The 15,268-nt window shown below is 40.6% G+C and overlaps 1 protein-coding gene across 2 annotated transcripts in view; it reads left to right on the forward strand.

Moving 5' to 3' along the window:
- Positions 1-5,118: 5,118 nt before the first annotated feature.
- SULF1 (sulfatase 1) overlaps positions 5,119-15,268 on the forward strand; it is a 169,299-nt gene continuing 159,149 nt past the window's right edge. For both annotated transcript variants that reach the window (XM_034763061.1, XM_034763062.1), the window contains exon 1: positions 5,119-5,429. The gene's annotated coding sequence lies outside the window, so the exon portion shown is untranslated. The remainder of the gene's footprint in view (positions 5,430-15,268) is intronic.

Genomic DNA, 15,268 nt, shown 5'->3' on the forward strand with positions numbered 1-15,268 from the left:
GTCTGGGGATGGGATCCGGAGCGTCCGTTTGCCTCTTTGGTCTTCTGGTAGCCTTGCCTCAGCTCCTTGATTTTCACGCGGCACTGCGTTACATCCCGGCTGTATCCTCTCTCTGCCATGTCTTTAGAGATCTTCTCATAGATCTTTGCATTCCGTCTTTTGGATCGCAGCTCGGAAAGCACGGACTCATCGCCCCACACAGCGATGAGATCCAAGACTTCCCGATCAGTCCATGCTGGGGCCCTCTTTCTATTCTGAGATTGCACTGCCATCAGTGCTGGAGAGCTCTGCATCGTTGCCAGTGCTGCTGAGCTCGCCACGATGTCCAGACAGGAAATGAGATTCAAACTGGCCAGACAGGAAAAGGAATTCAAATTCAAATTTTCCCGGGGCTTTTCCTGTGTGGCAGTTCAGAACATCCGAGCTCTTACTGCTGTCCAGAGCGTCAACAGAGTGGTGCACTGTGGGATAGCTCCTGGAGCTATTAGCGTCGATTTCCATCCACACCTAGCCTAATTCGACATGGCCATGTCGAATTTAGCGCTACTCCCCTCGTCGGGGAGGAGTACAGAAGTCGAATTAAAGAGACCTCTATGTCGAACTAAATACCTTCGCGGTGTGGACGGGTGCAGGGTTAATTCGATGTAACGGCGCTAACTTCGACATAAACGCCTAGTGTAGACCAGGCCTAAGTGATTTTTTTGGTTGGTTGTTTGGCGGGTTTTCTTCACTTTGACTAAGACATCCATTAAACAGTTTTATGTGAGAGGTACTCTTGTTTAATTAGTTTTTTGTATAGTATTGGCTTATTTGAAAATAAATTACTAAGCAATCAGTTGCTAGAGGGAAAAGCAATAACTAAGAAAAAAATGTGCAGATGATGCAAGTGAAGCAACACAAATTTGGGATTGACAACCACTGCAATTCTCCTTTGACCTTCGTCTGTGTGGGGGTGGTAGTGGTGATAAATTTTGATAAATTGCAGAGCCCTGTGATAAATTGACCTTATTATGAACTTTTGACCACCTCACCTGCACTCTGCCCACTTTTCCATCTACCCAAGGTCTGTTTCTAACATTCCAACCCTGAAGACCAGTTATAGTTGCACTTAATATAACTAGTTATTTTTTATAATTTTCCTTTCTTTTTCTATTTTTGAAGAAGAATGCAGAACAAAACATAAATCCTAAGAAACTACATTAAAAAAATCAACTATGTTAGTACCAGCCAGCCTTTGTACTGAGAAGTAATTTTAATTCTGGCAATTCCTAAACTGAATTCTTGATTGTCTAACCTTAATAGCATTCTTTTAACTTATTTATTTTTGTATGGGGGGAGGGTGTGCACACACACATACACACCCCTCGTACAAAATGTGTGTGTGTGTGTGCCAGAATTTTCAAAACTGGTTTCTAAATATGGATTAAAGTAAAAGTGGCCTGATTATTCAAAGGTACTGAGCACCTGCAGTTCCTGTTGACGTCAGTAGGAGCTACTGTGTGCTTCATGATTTTGAAATAATCAAAAATTAGCAGCCCAACTTTAGGTACCTAATCTTTTAAAATCTTGGCTGAAGTTTTTAGGAACTTTAACTTTCCCATAGTATACATGGGGACCAAGACTTACTGAATGGGCACACTCTATTCTTGGATACATGCATGCATCTCCCATTGATTTCAACAGGAGTGTGTGTGTGTATACATGTCTGAAGCCAGAATTTGACCCAGGTAATACCTGGATTATCTATCCATGGCATTTTAGCTGTAATTTAATAAACAGGGGAACCAGTTCTATCCTTATATGTGCATGTAGAAGTCTAATTGACTCCAACAGGAGTTACAGGGATACAGTGAAGGCAAGAGTGGGTCTCGTGCCTGTTAGTGTGGATGAATTAAAGTCTCTGTAAGTACCATGAAGATTGCATTCTATTACTTTTGAGAGTTTAAAACTGTAAGCTTACCATAAATTACATTTAACTTGTGTGTGTACATGCATATACAAAACTGAACTGCCAATGCCATCTGTGGAGGGGACGAGTCTAGACAAAGATGAGTGAAGCTCATTGCACTGACTTACAAGGGCTGGTTGGTTACCATGGAGACTACTTGGAGCTAATAAGTGAAGAGACATGTTAACTGTGGGAATAAAACAGGAGTGACTATTTTTCAATATCACAGTTACCTACAATTAATCTTGCATATTGGGACTGTCTTGAGTTACTTACAACAGTGCATTATTCACTTTGTTACAAGTCTTATCTGAGTGGGGTCAGTCTGACGCTGCAAGGAGTTCACTGTTTTGAGAGTCAACCTGAGAATGTGTTTTCTGATGCATTATTTTAACAATATTTCAGGTACAGTTCTTTCAGTGAAGCTTTAATTTCACTTTTAAAACCTAAATTCTTTGCAGATGGTAGTTGGGGTACAGGGAAAATAATGGAAAAGTCTAGTTGATATAAACAGTCACTTCTACTGCAAACTAAATCTAGCTTCAGTCACAGGAGAAGCAGTTACGTTATCCTACAAAATCAGCAGCAGTTTTTTATTTGAAAACATTATCATGCATAATGCTTAAAGGTTGTAACTAACTTTGTTTTTGGAGGTGAAAGTTTGTAATTCAAGTTTTGTTAGAGAAAAAGCTCTTTGAAGACTGTTGTGTGTTTGTGTGTGTAAAATACACAATTGTGAGTCCTCTTTATGATCTCATGCCACTTTTACACTGTTGTAACGTCATTGACATCAGTGGAGATACACCTGATTTAGACTGATATAAAGAAATAACAGAATTAGGTCCAAGTATGTGTGTAAGATACCTACCATATGTATATGTACCCACATATAATGAGGGTGTCCATGTGGGTACATAAGCATTATATCAAAATGCTTTTATTGTACATAATTGCCTTTCATATTGCTAGAACGAAATATAACAATTTTAACTAAAGCTAGCTTAAAATATCAACATTTAGTTACTTCTCATATGGCAGACGTAGAATAGAGCAAATCCTCAGATGATCAATGATTTATGCAAAGATTCAGAATCTAAGATGATATATAATTGTTTTTGTGTCTTTGATGTTCCACATCTGACTGTTCTGCATTTTTAATACATTCTGCATTACTAATACAATACTGGTAAAATTATTATTCAACACTTTTGCAGGTTCTTTCTTTTGTACTCAAAATATTGTTAAAGAGAACACAAACTAGTTTAATAATGCCTCCAGGGTATTCTGAATCTACAAAGTTATCCAGACTCTTTCCAGACCTCAGTCTGGTAGGATAAAAAAAAAACAAAAACAAAAACCTGCCTTGAAGCAATAATTGTCACTGTTTAAAATCTTATGATACCCAAGGGGACAGTAGTTTCATCCCTGCCTTGCCACTTAGCATTGTTGAAAATATTTTTCTGTTGCTTGTTTTTTCTGGATTTAGCAGATTAAGGAGTTGTGTTTTAGTGAATACCCAACATCTGTGAAGGCAGTTTCAATTTAATAGGCTGAAACAGACACCATATAATCACTTCTGGGAAGAACTTGAACAAATGCAATCAGGACTCTCTAGTGCTTCTTTTCTTTTCTTTTTTTCTACAGGTCAACTATGGCAACTATTAACTGAGCACACTCATATAACTCACTAACCTCATGTTTTATAAAATGTTTCATTTTTTTCCCCCACTACTGATTCTAAAATAGCCTCCAACAACGTGCCCATGGTATTAAAGAACAAGCAAACCAAATCAACCTTTCTGGGCTTTAAGATATTCTCTTTTAGATGGCTGTGCAGAGTGTATTAAAACTGTTTACAGTTGCAAACCGTTCTACACATTGGATTTTAGCACTTTTTGGAATAACCTTTAATGCCAGAATGACACTTCTCCTTTTAGCTTTTCCTTTCCCAGTTCAAAGAAATGTAACATCTGTCATAATGTGAAATGTAGATTTAATGCAAACTGCAAGTCAGGCACTTGGTAACAAAGTAAAGAATCCTTGGGTGGTTTTTTGTTTTGTTTCTCTCTCTCTCACCATCCTATTTCAGTGAACAAGGAAGGAAGCATTTATTTGTTGTATAGGCTTTTCTGGGGCACTTATCAGAAGTATCTGAGTTTCTCACATAAATTAATGAATTTATCCTTAAGGCATCCCGGTGAAGTAAAGAAGTATCACTACCCCCATTTTATAGATAGGAAACTGAGGCACAGAAATTGGCACAAGGTCACAGCCAGGAACAGAACCCAGATATCCCAAATCCTGATGCCTGAGAACTTGCATGTACTGGATATAGAATGCTTACATGTAAGGGAAATTATCTCTGTAGAATTAAAATTTCTGAGGACATCTCCATTTGAAAGAGTGAGTGTGAGAGAGGGGTGGGAGAGTCAGCCGAAACAGAAGGGGGAAACGACACTGTCCTGGTTTGATCATAATCTGGAAAATAAAACTTTAAAGGAAAGTAGTCCATGAGTTATTTGGAATGTGCTTTTAATCACAGAATGAAGAGACATTGCTGTTAGTTTTAACTGTTACAAAAACTTTGCATGTTCAAGAAGACAATTTTGAAAATAATAGGAGTAACCAACTTTTAGCCCTTGAAAATGTGCTGTTTAAGATTAATAGAAATCCACATATCGACATTTAATATTGAGAAGTATAGACTTGTGGTAAACAGTGCAGACCTCTATTCTGTATAAAAACGTTATGCTTTTTAGCTGCCTCTCCCTTCTTTTCCCTTGGAATGCTAGAGGCAGCCACAGTGTAATCATGGGAAGGTGGGAGTTTGGATTTCAAGATGCAAATGTCACATTTCCGTGCAAACGACTCCCACATTAACACTTTATCAGGATCTCAAGCTGCATCTTTTATCTCTTTTTAGGAAAGTGTGTCTCAGAGGAGATTGCCCTCAATAGACCGGCAATAAAAAGATTTTACTGTCGCTGTTGTGCTTCTGTGCATCCTACTGTGAGGGTCCCAATGGTCCCTTGGGAATACAAGGAGTTGTGAGAAATAACACAACTGGCCACCAGAACACAATACACTCCCTCTACCTTCCCACCAGCACCTCCCACTTCTACTTTATAGCCGCCCTTTTCTCTCCCAAAATCTCAGGTTACTTCGCTAAGAGTTCTCAGAGCTACAGTTTCTGTCCTTGTCTCTGCCTCCAGCTCCTTAAGAGACACCCAGCCCCAGCGATTGGATTGGGCAGCCCGTCTTGACACACCACTGTGCTGAGTGCTTGAGGACGTGTTTCAACAGATGGTTGGGGTTAGTGTGTGTCATCACATTCGAGTGGGGATTAGGGAACGGAGGCTGCCTTGCTGGAGCTGTGTGGTCTTCTGCAAGTGTGAGTTGCAAGCAAAAGAAGAGCTATTTAGCTTTTGGGAGAAGAGGGAGGATTCATTTTCAGCAGCTAAAAGAAAAGCAGTTTGTTCAGGTAAAGTAAAAGACATTTAATGCCTCCCCCCCCCTCATGGTTTTGAATGGAATGCTAGCACAGCACACTTGTCAAAGCCAGTTGCTGCTGCCTTATCAATGCAGCTATTGTATGGCTGACAGATAACTGCGAACATAGCTTGATGCTTGGCTGTCTTCATAGAACTAACACTCTTAATGCATTTAAGGTCACGCTTTTGAAGGTGTAGATTAGAAAATCTCTTTTGGAGCAGTGTATCTACTACTTAATGTCTCCCCCTCGCTCTCTCACATGTGCTAAGAACCTTCAGTAAATGAGAGATCCCCAGTGCTGAAATAGTAGTTTCATTTCTATGTTTACATTAATGAATTAGTGAAAACTATTGGGGGAAAAAATCCTAGCATGGTTTTTCTGAGATTCTGACAAGATGCTTAACTGCTTTTAGGCAGCGTAGACTGTCTCTGCCTCATTGTGAAAGGAACCAAAATGTTTTGAAAGTACATTTGATATGTCTGTAAAGTTTGAAGACTCCTTTATAGAGACCTGGCTGGGCTCCTGATGATTGGAGTATAGTTAGCTCGGCTTACACATGGATTTAAAGTTAGGAAAGAAGCAGAAAAAGGAGGAAGTGAGAGAATACAATGTAATACAGCGCTTGCAGCTGCAGCAGAGCAGATGGATGTAATTCATTTGCAGATCTGTTTGTGAAAGTTTTACAAGTCACTGAAAACTAAGTAGCATCACTATAACGGATCATTAAAGGCCGCCTATATTTATAGATTCTAAACAGGCTATCTGAAGTGTTAATTAAATGTAAAGGGATTTTTACCGTTAGGCATGAAGAGAGGCAGAAATTTAATTAGAAATTAGTCACTGTAAGTACTTACTGTCACTTTCATTTAATGACTATTAATTTCACTGGTATCTGGGGAGAAAAAAGCCACCAAATTAAATAAAAAGCCTAAAAAGTGATTACAAATTAGATTCTGGATATTTTAGAATTAATCTTCCCAGTTTATTCCTCTAGTCTCTCTATTTTGACAGGTACTGAAGGCTGAAGTGGCTTATTTTAAAATAAATCCTTTAAAAAGTCTTCCCTTAAAGAGTAACTAAATTATATGTTTCCTTTTGCCACTATAACAGATCTTCCATACAGTAACTCTCTCACACCTGTGGTGCTCATGAATGATTGGTTTCTCCCATTTATGAAAGAAATCTAACACTGTCCTCACCATATACAGGTGAGATATTCTGTATGTAATCTGTTCTGAAATAAGATCCGTTTAGTAGGCTGAGCAAGGGGATTTATAGCTGGTGCTTTGTGATTTTGGCACTCAACTGTGTAACGATGCCCATAAAACCATGTTTCAAGTTGCACATATATTTTTGCCTCAACCCAACTTTAAAAAAAAAACAGGCTGTTTGGCTGCTTTACAGATTGTTCTCAGCTTGTATTTTCAAACACATTCTTTAATAAGACTGTATCCTCATAAATGACCCACAGCAATTTTAAAGAGAGTATTAGCTAAAGCCTAATAAGACAGCATAACCTGACTGGGGTTGAGTGAAGAAATTGGAGCATATTGATTTTTCACTCAGCCCAGTTTTTCTTTCTAATGAGCAGTGGAAACTTTTGCAGGGTTTTTGTTTTTTTTAAACAAAATACCAAACTAGGCTTGTGTTAAAACCTTCTATACAAGGAATAAACTTGATTTCTTCACTTTATTCTACCCGTTTTTGGTTGATGTGAAGTCCCTTAAGACAGCTTCTGTCCATGAAGATATGGCTTAGCCTGCTAACAAAGACAAGGTGCAGCAGTTTCAGGAATGTGAATTGCACTGCACATTCTGCTGTCAGAGTCTAATTATAAGGCTGCCTTCTCCGTGGATTTCTGTCAGATGGGTCATCAGATCTAATCTTTTAAGAAAATGTTTGGATAAATATACGTCCATCTTTTTTATTATTTTACTATGGAAAAATAGTTTGCCCAACATCGTCAGAAAAGCTTATGAAGAAAGTGGGGACAGTAAATCATGTTTTCCCTTCCCTTGTAATGATGGGGCTGTTTAAAAGACAATGCCCACAGGGTAGTCCAGCTTCTTGTCAAAATGTAATCTACTGTTCCAGATGGTAAACATTCAAAGACATATTTATGGCGACTTCCACATACCTCAGTTTGACATTTGTTTTCTTCTTGAGAGCACTTGTGCTGGGTACACATGAAGTTCCCATTAGCATCCCAACAGCTGTAAAAGTGTTCAGAGCTCACAAAGATGTCCCTCATAGTGAGTTAAAAATAATCTGAAAAAAGAGCTGGACCAATACAACTGCTGTGCCCCCAAAAGATCTACCAATAGACACACAAGGTCAGAAATTCCAGAGGTACAAAAAAGATCTAAAAATTGCTGCATGAAAACTGCATTTTTGTTGCTGCTAGTTTGCTTGCTAGAACGTTGAACATACCAGGCATGTCTGTATTACCAATTGTTCTTGTGATATGGGAGATTTACCCTAAATGAAATCGGATTTTTTTTGCATGTTCCTCCTCAGTGAAGACTGGGTCAGATACAGACTGACTTTGTAGTTGTTTTCCCTAAGTATCTTTTTTTTTTTTTTACCCAGTGCTGCAAGCAAAAGTCAGAGCCCAAGAACTTTCTTTTCCAGCCAGAATGTGTTTTGCTGTGGGTTTTCTTAATTATGTGCCATCTTGTTAGTTGTCAGGGGCTTCCTCTTTTTAGCACTTTATAATCAAGGTGGGTAAGCTTGTTCAAGTCATAAGCAGCAGCAGTTGAAGTTTCATACTGGCATGCCTTCCTTGAGCTTTCACTGGCGTGACTCAGTTTCAGAGAGAGAAGCTTAAATATGCTTGGTGTAAATTCACATTTTTTTAAAAAGTTGGTATTTTTCCAAGTGGTGTGTAAATACTTTAAAAAAACCAGGCTAAATAGGACAGCATTAGTAGGAAAGGGATATACATGGCAAGTATTGGTGTGAGAGTTATAATCACAGTTCTCACTGCAGGCAGGGACCGATAAAAGCAAACTATTTAAAATGTTGTGATGCTGAGGCATTATTTCCAAACGTGGAAGACATTATAAACCCACATTCATAGGAAGTTAGGCAGCTATGGAAAGAATGATTTTTGAATGATTTGCTAATTCTATTCTGACTAGATCATTTTATTACAGAGAATTCTGAATGATTATTATCCAGTATTCTGTACATTACAGAGTGCATTCAATTTTATAGTACTATCCAGGGAGTATGACGAGTTTTAAATGTTATGACAGGGTTTATTTTTATCCATACAAGGTTTCACCCTTGTCATAGATGTCATGGGAGTCACGGATTTTGTGATTTTCATGGCTTTTTAAAAATATATAAAACCATGACATTTAGGGATTCATTTGAGAGGGGAGGTAAATCGATGTGGTAACAGTTGAGGACTTCACTCTGACTGCCCTGAGAGCTGCAAAATTAAACAGGGAATGGGAATTCAGTGACAAGTCTATGGTGAAGCAAAAAGAACTAAATTAGTGGACTTTTCTGCGAAGGTGTTTGCCTCAATATCTCATGGAAGAGTGTTCATGTTCAAAAATTCCTCATTAGTTTTCTTTTTTATTTTGAGTCTCCCCAGGTTCTTGTATTATGAGAGAGTGCCCAACTTACAATCTGTTATCCTTGAAGATGCATAACACTGTGAATAGCTATCTTCACAACTAAAAGGCCTAGACAAGTGATCCTATTTGTACAAAGGCCGAAATTACTCTCAATATCTGTAGTTCCCCAAAATCAGGGTGGTCATTCAAGCTCCCTGCCTGCCTTAGCCTTAGCTCTGTGCGGCTTCCGGAAGCAGCATCATGTCCCCTCCTCCGGCTCCTACACGCGCTGCCCCCACCCCAAGCACCAGCTCCACAGCTCCCATTGGCCGTGGTTCCCGGCCAATGGGAGCTGTGGGGGTGACGCCAGCAGGTAGGGCAGCGCACAGCGCCGCCTTGTTGCACCTCCACATAGAAGCCGGGCGGGGGGAGGACATGCCACTGCTTCCGGGTACCGCCTGAGAGAAGCGCTGCCTGAAGCCTGCACCCCTCACCCCCTTCTGTGCCCAACCTCCTTTCACCCTCTGAACCCCTTGGCCCCAACTCAGAGCCTCCTCCTGCATGCCAAATCACTCATCCCCAGCTGGAGCCCTGACCCCTCCTGCACCCCAACCCTCTGCCCCAGCCCAGAGTCCCCTCCCACACTCTGAACCCCTTGGCCCCACCCCCCAGCTTGGAGCCCGCCCCACACCTCAAACCCCTCATCCCCGGCCCCACCTCAGAGCCCGCACCCCCAGCCAGAGCCCTCACCCCCTCTCACACCCTGCCCCAGCCCAATGAAAATGAGTGAGAGAGAGGGGGTGGGGGAGAATAAGTGACTGAGGAATGGGGGATGGAGTGTGTGGGGCCCTGGAGAAGAGGCGGGGCAGAGGTGAGTATAGGGGCAGGGTAAGGGGCGGACAAGGGTGTTCAGTTTTCTGCAATCAGAAAATTGGTAACTCTAACACCTCTATGCAGTTGCAGCGGCTTTAATGCATGCAGCCATTGCCACCTGCTCATTTAAAGAATAACTTCACCTTCAAAATGGTGCTTGGCTCACTCCCTTCTGGGAGTTGTTGTTTACCTCCTCCCTTTGAGCAAGCTGGGGACTACAACTCCCAGAATGTCCAGCATGCTGCTGCGGGATTCAGAGAGCTGAGCTGGAGCTTGCAAGCTGGATGACAGCCGCTCCATTCGGGTGAGTGTGTGCCGCAGAGCTCTGTGTCGATACAAAATTTGTATCCGCATCCGCGCTGCAATCCACAAAAATGGTCTGCGGATATTCGCGGATACAAAACACTGTACTTGTAACCCTGGATGTCTTATAGCTGTGCAGTTTTGGTCCAGAACTTCGATCCCAACAGCCTGCCAGCAGCCCACAAGCCTCACCCTGGCTTTTCCACAACCTGGTTATTCTTGCAGGTTGAACTTAGTACCCTGCCAGTCCCAAATTCGCCCCCAAATCATGCTGCTGCAGGGACCAGGTCCTCTCACTGGACCCTCATAAAGAAAGTGTTAGGTTTGCTGCCTTTGCAGAGATAATGAAACATTCCAGCCTGTCAGCTTTCCAGAAGCATACACTTCACTGAAATTACATGGTACTGATGATTTATAAGAAATCAAAATAAGTTTATTAGCAAAAGAGCATGGTTTGAGGGATAAAAAGTAAAAGAGCTAAAGGTAGAGATGGCTATGGGAAAACATCATCATATTGTGACATTGAAAATTTGAGACACAGTAATTTTCCTGAAAACTAGGTTTACATGCTCTGAGGTAGAGCTGTGTCAGAGAGAATCAGGGCTGTACTGTGGATTTGGTTGACTAGTTGCTTTTTGGACCCAAATATCAGAGGAATTATTAGAAATATCCAATTTTCCATGGAACTTTAAATTTTTTAATTGAAAAGCTGAACACCTGAAAACTGAAAAACTTCAATTCTGGTGATTTGTGGGAGTTGTCATTCTGGTGCCTCAAACTCCAGTTCTCTATAGGAAGAACTCCCTGGTAGGACTACATTTCCCATGATGCACCACAGTGAAACATGGCAGTTGTGTGGCTGCAGTGCATCATGGGGAGATGAAGTTCAGCTGGGGTGCCTTGCCTATGGAGAAGAATGGGAGCACTTTGGTACATGAATGGTGAGTACTTGGTTCTGGAGAATGGGCATGTGGGGAATTAGGAAGGTTGCTTTCCTCAAGAACCTCCTAAAAAATGGGCCAATGCTATGTTCCAATATTGTAATTTCAGTGTTTGAAGCTGATCATTATTACAGCACATGCACTGCTTTCAGCTATTTTCATTGAAAAAGAGAAAAAAGTGTTAGTGAGCCTATGAATGTAAATGTCTGTAGTATTACCAATTGCAGTACTTGCAATTTTAGTACAAGTCTCCTGATATTTAGTGTTGTTCTTTAAGCCCCAACTATCGGGTTCAAGAGGTTACATGAGAATCTGAGTCATTTTAAAAAAAAATCTAGCCCTTATGGTTGCAGAGAAAAACTTGAAAAAATGAAGTTACTGCAACCTAAAGTTTCAGAAAGTGCAAGGCAAGTAAATAGAACCCAAAATATATTTTAAAAACAAATAAAGCCTTATCACTTTTAAGCCAATCTCATCATTTTTGAATGCTTGGGATTGGCAATACTGTATCTGCAATTTGCAAATATATTTTTTAAAATGGCTTTTGCCCTCTTTCATTGTGATCAAACCCTGTGGCATTTCTGAAAAATTTTCTAATAATACTATAGGCTTTTTAATGTTTTATTGCAACAGACAGCCACCACACTGTAGAGCTATGTGTAACAACAGAGCCTTGTAATGAGGATGGAGTCTCAAGCATGGACAAACATGATGAGTAAGGGCATAAATGTGTGTAGTTTCATAGAAAAAATATCTAGTTTCATGGAAAGAATTGCTCCATTGTGACTCAGAATATTGAAGTGTCTGTATACCGCTCCTATCCCTTTAAATGAACTCTGAAGAGAAATTATTAAAAAGAAGAAAAAGTGAAGCAGAACTGTACATTGACTTGCTGCTTTGCAAAAGCACCTTTAATTATTAGAATATAATGTCTTTCAGCTGAGTATAAGGTTGAGTGTAACAGGAAGATGAATGGGGCCTTTGGGTTTTAAAGTTAACCTGCAAGCAAGGGATGATGAGTAAATGGGGGTGAGCATTAACTTGCTCTAAACGGCTTTGAAATAGTGCTTACCGGTTGCTTGAATCTGTCGTCTTCACCTTCCACAGGATAAGCGTTCAACTTTTTATAGCATTTACTGAGACTCTATTGCATTTAAAAGATTAGGAGAAGAGCTGGTTAAACCATTTTAGAGAATAATTGGAGATGAATTCAGTCACTTTTCCTACTTTCAAATTATCAATGAAAAGACTTAGTTGTTTACAAAATTAAGGCCCTGATCCTGCAACTGGATCTACTAGTTCAGACCAGTGCACCTGCTAGGAGCTTCATCCAAGTCAAAGGGACTCTACAGGGGTTTGTGATGGCAGATATAATTGCAGTATCTAGGGCCTGCTTCATTTACACTAAATTATTTGACTGTATTACAGTAAAGTATGCTGCCACCTGATAGAGTATCCCCAAAGGTACAGTGCTTACCTGTGCTTAATTTGTGCCAGAGCTTAACAAGGCTGAGCCCTGGCATCTCAAGGCTTGGCAGTTCATAGCCCCGGCACCTCTTGGCTTGCTGCATCAGTTATGAATGTAAAAAAAATTGCTTGAGTCCCAGCTCCTCTTTCATTATAAATTAAGCACTGGTGCTTACTGCGTTGGGGGTAGGAGGGTGGAAGATGAGGAGAAATATAAGGGAATCAAAGATCTTGCAGGTCACATATAGGGAGTTGCTGGGGTAAAGGGAAGGAAGAAATCCTGGGGGGAGGGGAATATCTGACTTGGGGGAAGGAAAGGGAGAATGGAAGATGGAGAAAAAAGATGCTGAAAGGTTCAATATCATATGTTTCATGATTTAGCTGTTCCAAACCTTTTGAGGATTGCCTCCCACTAATTTGGCTGCGTGGGAGGCATACCAGTCCAGAATTAGAGAACAGCAGTCCATAATAAACTGAACATACAAAATAAGTACAGAATGCCTCTTCACTTTCAGTTTTTCCAAGGACTTCATAAAACAAAAATGTTAGATTTCAAAGTATTCCTAGAGTATTGATGTTTTTATAAAAAAAATATTAAATCAATCATTGTAGTCCATTTTATCAGAGACTTTTCTTAATTGTTGTCATTCTCCATTATTTCTATTAACGAGAATAGATTAGCTCTAATATATGAATTCTTTAATCTATAGCTAACATAATAGATGGTAAAATATACCCTGGATTCTTATGATCTTGTTTACATTTGGAGTCAATGTATTAACTGAGATTGTATCAATATCTGCTTGGTCACCAGAATGAGGGATTCGAGGGAGTGGATTACCATGGTTAGAGCAATAAAAATGTTCTGAAGAAAACTCAGATTCTGTTTATCTGCCAGGCATTATGCTAGTTCCTTTTATCTTAGTATCAGTAGAAAGTCAACATTCTTATCTCACTGTAAATTTGAGCCTATAGCTGGCATGCAGACTCCTAGGCTAAGGCTTCCTCTTCTCTGTTGCTGTGTGAATTCAGAGTCCAGTTCACAGTGATACTGAAGACTCTTGATCCCTGTCTCACTGGTACAGAGAGGCTCCTTGGGAGTGTGCCTGCGGTGGGGGAGGGGAAAGTAGCGGGAGGTGGAGGAGAAAAGTCAGAATATGTATTCTGTGGACACCAGACTCCACAAACAAATAACAGGTAGCTTCATTCAGGAGCATGAGCGGGAGACCAAAAAAAAAAGCCCCCCAAAAGCCACAAAAAGTAAGCGTGCCTTTTAAGTTTTCCCCCAGTTTACCATATTCCATTCCCATTGTGTCCTTCAATTCCTTCTCTTCATATAAACAAACCTCTACCTGCATTTTGAATGTAGAGCTTGTCTGCACCACTGCAACACATCAGGGCACCTACTTACAAAGCAGCTGTCCCTCAATACATTTTAGAGAGTCCTATCTTGCAGTGTAAACAGAATCTTGTGGAGCAGATTGTAATTTTGTGCTATACTAATAGCTGCCAGGGAACTCTGTGAGGTTCCTTTTTGGAGATCTTCTCTTGCATTCTTTCATTTGGTGCACCAGGGATTGCCTCCATCTGCCTCATGAGAGAAAAAGAGGTTGTGGCCTTCAAATCCTCTGAATCCCCAGGAATCTTTGGGGGCACAGGACCATCCATATGGAGGTGCTGAGCCCCCTGTGGCTCTGTTCTCTGACAGTGTCTCTCTCTCCCGCACTTAAGCATGGAGGATTAACTGTTTTCCCTGATTGTCACAGGACATGGGGTGGAGGGGACTATGTGCATTCTTCCTACCTCTGCCCCATCACTCCCTGTGCATGCATCAATGGATTCATGGAGTTGATTGTAGGGATAGGGGGAATGCTGTTGTGGAGGCACTTGACCCCTCCCCACCTTTCTGCATGGGGAGAGTGAGATCTGCAATGATATTCTTAAATGAAACTAGCACACTTTTGATTTTTCACCTGTTCTGTTTTAGAGTAGATTCAATAAACATAGTTTAAACAAAACTGTTAACTAAATACTTAGTGCAGATCGCACACAGCTGTTGAGGCTGCTGTAATAGATACTGGAAACTTTAGTGTATTACAGCACACAATTCTGAACCAAACCCCTGACAGCTGGAATGTTGCTACTGCCAAGGGTGAGCCAATCCCCATGCTGGTGAAAAGAAGAAAGCATTTATATATAACAATATAACATCACTCTACATTGAGGGCACCTGCCCTGAGTTTGTCAACATTCAACAGCCTTAGTGTTGGTGTGGACTACTCATTACTTCTAGGTACCCAACTAGCCACACTAATTTTGAATTAGTTGTGGTGATCCATTTGTATTTGTGACCTGAGCTTGTTTATAGAGATTCCTTAATCTCTAGATGGGAAACCATCCCCCATAGAAAAGTTGCAGTTGATCCAGAGTATAGTAGCTTGTCTACTGGGCAACACAGGGGAACACATCACTCCCGTGTTCCACCCACATTATTGACTTGAACATGGTATTAAATATTAGCTTCCAATGTCAATCGTCATCTTCAAAGCCCTCTATGCAGTTGGTCTTAGTTGCCGGAGGGACAGTTTCACCTTGTATTATCATGATCTCCCTCAACTCCACTGAAATAATGGAACTGTAAACTTGAAAAGCAAAACTCATATGCGGGAGACAGCTT

Source organism: Trachemys scripta, chromosome 2 (assembly GCF_013100865.1).
Source record: "Trachemys scripta elegans isolate TJP31775 chromosome 2, CAS_Tse_1.0, whole genome shotgun sequence".
Classification (NCBI taxonomy): domain Eukaryota; kingdom Metazoa; phylum Chordata; order Testudines; family Emydidae; genus Trachemys; species Trachemys scripta.